Genomic DNA, 6,176 nt, shown 5'->3' with positions numbered 1-6,176 from the left:
AACAACCACCCAGAACACCCTAACAACCGCCAAGAACACCCTAACAACCACACAAAACATTGTGTTACCCCATATCAACACAGTGGTAACCAATAAGAACAACCTAACAACATCTAGAACACCCTAACAACCACACAGAACACCAATAAAACCACTCAGAACACCCTAACAACCACCAAGAACACCCTAACAACCACTCAAAACATTGTGTTACCCCATATCAGCACACTAGTAACCAATAAGAACAACCTAACAACATCTAGAACACCCTAACAACCACACAGAACACCCATAAAACCACTCAGAACACCCTAACAACCACCAAGAACACCCTAACAACCACTCAAAACATTGTGTTACCCCATATCAGCACACTAGTAACCAATAAGAACAACCTAACAACATCCAGAGTGCCATAGCAACCACTCAGAACACCCTAGGAACCACTCAAAACATTGTGTTACCTCATATCAGCACACTAGTAACCAATAAGAACAACCTAACAACATCTAGAACACCCTAACATCCACTCAGAACACCCTAACAACCAAGCAGAACACTGTAACAACTACCCAGAACACCAAACAACCACACAGAACACCTTGTTACCCCATATCAACACATTACTGACCAATAAGAACACCATAACAACCACACAGAACACCATAACAACCACTCAGAAAATCTTGTTACCCCATATCAACACACTACTAACCAATAAGAACACCCTCACAACCTATCAGAACACTCTAACAACCAAGCAGAACACTGTAACAGCCACTCAGAGCACCTTGTTACCCCATAACAACACACTAGTAACCAATAAAAACACCCCAACAACCACCTAGACACACTAGTAACCAATAAGAACACCCTAAATACCACTCAGAACATCCTAACAATTACTCAAAACACACTAGCAACCACTCTGAACACCCTAACAACCACTTAGAATACCTTAACAACCACCAGAACACTGTAACAACCACTAGCACACTATCACCCACTATCAACCAAAATGTGCAGTGTTGGGGGGCGCCCAGAACCAGGGTTGAGAAACACAGTCCTAGTTGAATGTGCCATCTACCTACTGTACATAAAAACATGCTAACAATTGTTCAAAACACCTTAATAACTGCATAGCAACACCATCAACTCCAGAGAACACATTCACAACCTCACAGCAACATTCTGGAAAACCCCATGAACTGCATATGAATGTAATAACAAGTAACCCTCAACACCTTATCAGCTGCATACAACCTGGCACGCCCTAACAACGACATATAAACCACTTGGAATACCTTAGCAACCATATAACAACACCTTGTCATCTTCCCTTACATCTGCATTGCAACATGAAAAAAAAAAAAATTCGACTGCATAGCAACACCATGGCAACTAAATAGCCACACAAAATACACAAAACCCTAGAAACCACAAAGCTTGAAAACCATATAACAAGACACTGGCATCTGCCCTTATAATAACACTTTAGCAACCACATAGTAACATCCTTCCAACAGTCTAGAACACCATAGATACCACTCAGAAATCCTAGCAACTGCATAAATGCATTATCATTCATTGAGAATGCCTTAGAAACTATAAAACAACAATCTGGCCTGCCCTGTCAACTGTACTGCAATAAGCTAAAAACAGTCAGACTTTATACACAGTGACAACCTAGAACATCCCAGAAACTGCATAATAACATACTGACAAGCATTTACAATGCCTTACTAAATGTACAGAAACACCGTTGCAAGAGACACAAAACCCTAACAACCACATAGCAAAGTGCTAACAACCACTCAGAACGCCTTGGCAACAACCCACAATACTTTAGAAACTGCATAGAGTTGTGTCAACATCCACTCAGGAACACTTCAGGAACATACTGTCAACCACCGGGAAATCCTAGCAACTGTATACAAACTCAGAACACCTGAGCAACCATTTAAAAACACCTTCGGCCATCTACCCTGGCAACATGCTAAAAACATTCAGAACACCTTAGCAACTGCATAGCAATACCCTGGCAACCACCCACAACTCTCTAACAGCTATATGGCATTGTGTTGACAAAGTACCATTCTGCCAACCACTCAGAACACCCTAGATACCACCCAGAAACCCTAGCAACTGTTCAGAAAGCCATTACCATTAACTCAGAACACCATAGCAACTTTATGACGAGGTGTGGCTTCTACTATAGCAACTGTAAAGCAACAATTATATACAACACCTTTACATTAGATTACGTATAATGCCCTGGTAGCCACCTAGAATGCCCTAACAAGTGCTTAGCAATGTGTAAACAACCACACAAACACCCAAATACACAGAAACATCCTTACAACGACACAGAATTCCCTAGCAACCCTATACAAACTCAAAAACACCTTAGCAACCAAACATTTAAAAACACCTTTGCATCCACCCTTGATTTGCAAGTTTGCAACATGCTAAAAAACAGTCAGAACCCCTTATTAACTTCATAGCAACACCACAGCAACAGCCTGAAACACCCTAGCAACTGCATAGGAATACCCTGGCAACCACCCAGATCTAGCAATTGGTTAGAAATGTATTAATTATACATGTATAATGTATTAAAAACTATGAACACCCTGGCTTCTACCCTAGCAGCTGCATCAACCGCATTACAAATCAATGGCAACTCCCCAGAATACTCTAACAAATGCTTAGCAATGTGCTAACAACCACACAAAACACCTTAACAACTTCACAGGAACATCCTGTCAACACTTTAGCAACCATTTAAAACACCCTGGGGCATATACCCTACTTCATTGCAACATGCTAAAAACAGCCAGAACACCTTATCAACTGCATAGCAATACCCTGGCAACCACCCACAACACTCTAGCAGCTATATAGTATTGTGTTGACAAAGTAGCATTCTGCCAACCACTCAGAACACCCTAGATACCACCCAAAAACCCTAGCAACTGTTTAGAAAGTCATTAACATTAACTCAGAACACCATAGCAACCTTATGACGAGGTGTGGCTTCTACTATAGCAACTGCAAAGCAACACAGTAACAAGTATATACAGCACTTTTACATTAGATTACAATTCCATTTCAGCCATCTAGAAGGCCCTAACAACTGCTTGTAAACAAGCACACAAACACCATAATTGAAAGCAACCTTCCAATAACCCATAATGCCCTAGCAACCGTATACAAACTCAGAACACCTTAGCAACCAACCATTAAAAATACTGTTGCATCTACCCTTGCGTTGCAAGTTTGACACACTAAAAACAGTTAGAACCCCTTACTAACTTCATAGCAACAACCTGAAACACCCTAGCAACTGCATAGGAATATGCTGACAACCACGCACAACACAGATACCACCCAGAAATCCTAGCAATTTGTTAGAAATGTATTAAGTATACATGTTTTATGTATTAAAAACTCAGAACACCTGAACAACACCCTGGCTTCTACCCTAGCAACTCCATAGCAACACATGAACAATCACATACAACACCTCAGTAACCGTTACCATTACAAATCCCTGGCAACTGCCCAGAACACTCTAACAACTGCTTAGCAATGTGCTAACAACCACACAAAACACCTTGACATCCGCATAGGAACACCCTGCCAACCTCGCAGAACACCCAGAAAATCTTAGCAACCATATGACAACACCCTGGGTTTTACTCAGAACACATATACACTATATTGCCAACACCCCCTTCTAATGAACAGGTTTGACTACTTTAGTCATTTCTATGAGTACAAATCTTAATGTTTAAGCATATAATAATAATAATAATAATAATAATAATAATAATAACAATAATAATAATAATAATAATCTAGGGAATTTTGTGATTTTAATTTTATAGCAACAGTTTAGACATGACCCCTTCCTCTTCTAACAAGACGATGCATCTGTGTTTTAGGCAATGGTCAGAATTAAATGATTGATTCAGTCAGTGTGGAAGAATTTGACTGGTCTGCATTAAGCCAAGTCCTAATCCCACTTGAACACCTCTGGTGTGACTTTAAATGCAGACCTTGAGCCAAAAAGTCTTCACCAAACACAAATGACTTATACAAATGGGTAGTCACTTTAGACACTTCCAAAACTGTTGCAACAGAGATGGAAATACATTATTTAAATACATGAATCATGTTTCCATCTTTGTTGCCACAGTTTTGGAAGTGCCCTTTTCTGATCTAAAGAAGGGGGTGTCCCATTACTTTTGTCCATAGTGTATGTACAAGTCATTGGTGTTTAGTGATGAGTTTATGGCTCAAGGTCTGTATTTTAAGTCACACTAGAGGTGTTCAGCTGAGGTTAGGACTTTGCTTACTGCCGACACACTGACTGAATCAATCATTTCTTTTTGAACCTTGCCTCATTCACAGATGTGAGAATAGAAAGGAGTCCTGTCCAAACTGTTGCTATAAAATTAAAATCACACAATTCCCTAGAATATCATTATATGCTTAAACATTAAGATTTGAACTCATGGAAATTACTAAAGTAGACAAACCTGTTTATTAGAAGGGGGTGACTCAATACTTTTGGCAATATAGTGAACCAGTAAGTTTTGCACAGAAAAGCACCGCTTACACAAATTTGTGCAAATAATAGTGTAAAGCAACTCTATAGCTATACACTACAAAATATATTTAAAAGACTTGGTGAGAGATACAGAGAGAGTGTGTGAGAGAGAGAGAGAGAGAGAGAGAGAGAGAGAGAGAGAGAGAGAGAGAGAGAGAGAGAGAGAGAGAGAGAGAGAGAGAGAGAGAGAGAGAGAGAGAGAGAGAGAGAGAGCATCAGCCGTCAGACAGAGTCGAGAGGAGAGTGGGAGAAACTGAGAGAGAGTAGGAGGAATGAAAATAAGAGTTTATATGCAAGTCAGCATCACAACTGGATGCACAGCATTTCATCAGCGCAGACCTTTATACCATGTAAAGCAATCTGAAGGTAGGTGTTTTTGGAGTATTAAAATTTGTGTGTGCAGTGCCACTTCTCTATATTATTCTCTATAGTCAAAATTATGCACTTTAGAATTTTCATAAATGCTTATTTCATTTGCAAAAATGCAATATTTAAGTGCAAGTTATGCTGTTTTGAAATAACTATTGAAAACTATTTAATAAATGTCATTTTTCATTTCATAACACTTCTGCTTTCATAAGTCAGCCTACATTATTTAATTTGCACAGAACTGAACAATTGTATATTTAGCTTTAGAGAGAACATGTCATTAGCAGAGTCAGAACCTCATCTTTAACAATATGCAAGGTATATTGTGGTTATATTGTTTTTTTAAATTACAAAACAAAAAGACATTTTGCAGATACTCTAGAATTCCTCGACTTCTCTCAATTTTAGCGAAGAATAGGTTAATCATACTGTAGATGGTAGCAGAATTTAGGAGAATTTCAGATCTTTATACTGTAATTTACATGTCATGGCATTCCATGATAAATATTCACTTTTTGCCTTTAAAAAATCTATCCGCTGTCATAGAAATGAGCAATTCTTTAATTTGCCTATCACTTATTCAAATAGTGTTAAAGTTCTGTATAGCATTACTTGAAAAATTTATGTGTAGATTGAGGGCTATAAATACTGTATGACAGTATTAGTCATTTCATTTGAATAAACAGCTAAAGAGTTTGAGTAGGTAAATACCTCCTTCCACAGTCCATACCTCAGGTGATAAAGTGTGATAGGTATCATGGCTTTCTGAAAGTGTGGGAACTGAAAACTTTCATAAGTCTAACACTGAGTTTGGGTTCAGAACCGAAAGAAATTTTGCAAATCTCATTCAGAAATGAGGTCAAATTCATATCATTCCAAAACAGGGTGCATTTGTAACCTTTCCCACTTGCTATAGTTATTTCACTCTTGACCCTCATGACAGTCAAACATGCACTGTTATTATGGAAAATTTGTTACCATAGAAACGCCCTGACAGGGGGCAGACTGAAGTTTGTAGACTAAAAGCTGCAGAGAGGTAGGTCGTCTGGCACTGAATGCTGTTATTAGTGTACCATTAAGCTATCAAATCGTTAGCGAAGAGACACTTGGAAAGTCTAGAGCACCATTACCACAGGGTTACACTTGAAGAAAAAAAAAACTATTTTCCCAGTTAAAGCAAATTTTAAGAAAC

This window comes from Garra rufa, chromosome 20 (assembly GCF_049309525.1).
Source record: "Garra rufa chromosome 20, GarRuf1.0, whole genome shotgun sequence".
In the NCBI taxonomy this organism is placed as follows: Eukaryota; Metazoa; Chordata; class Actinopteri; order Cypriniformes; family Cyprinidae; genus Garra; species Garra rufa.
The sequence above is the reverse complement of the archived record's forward strand: the minus strand, read 5'-3'. Positions refer to the sequence as shown.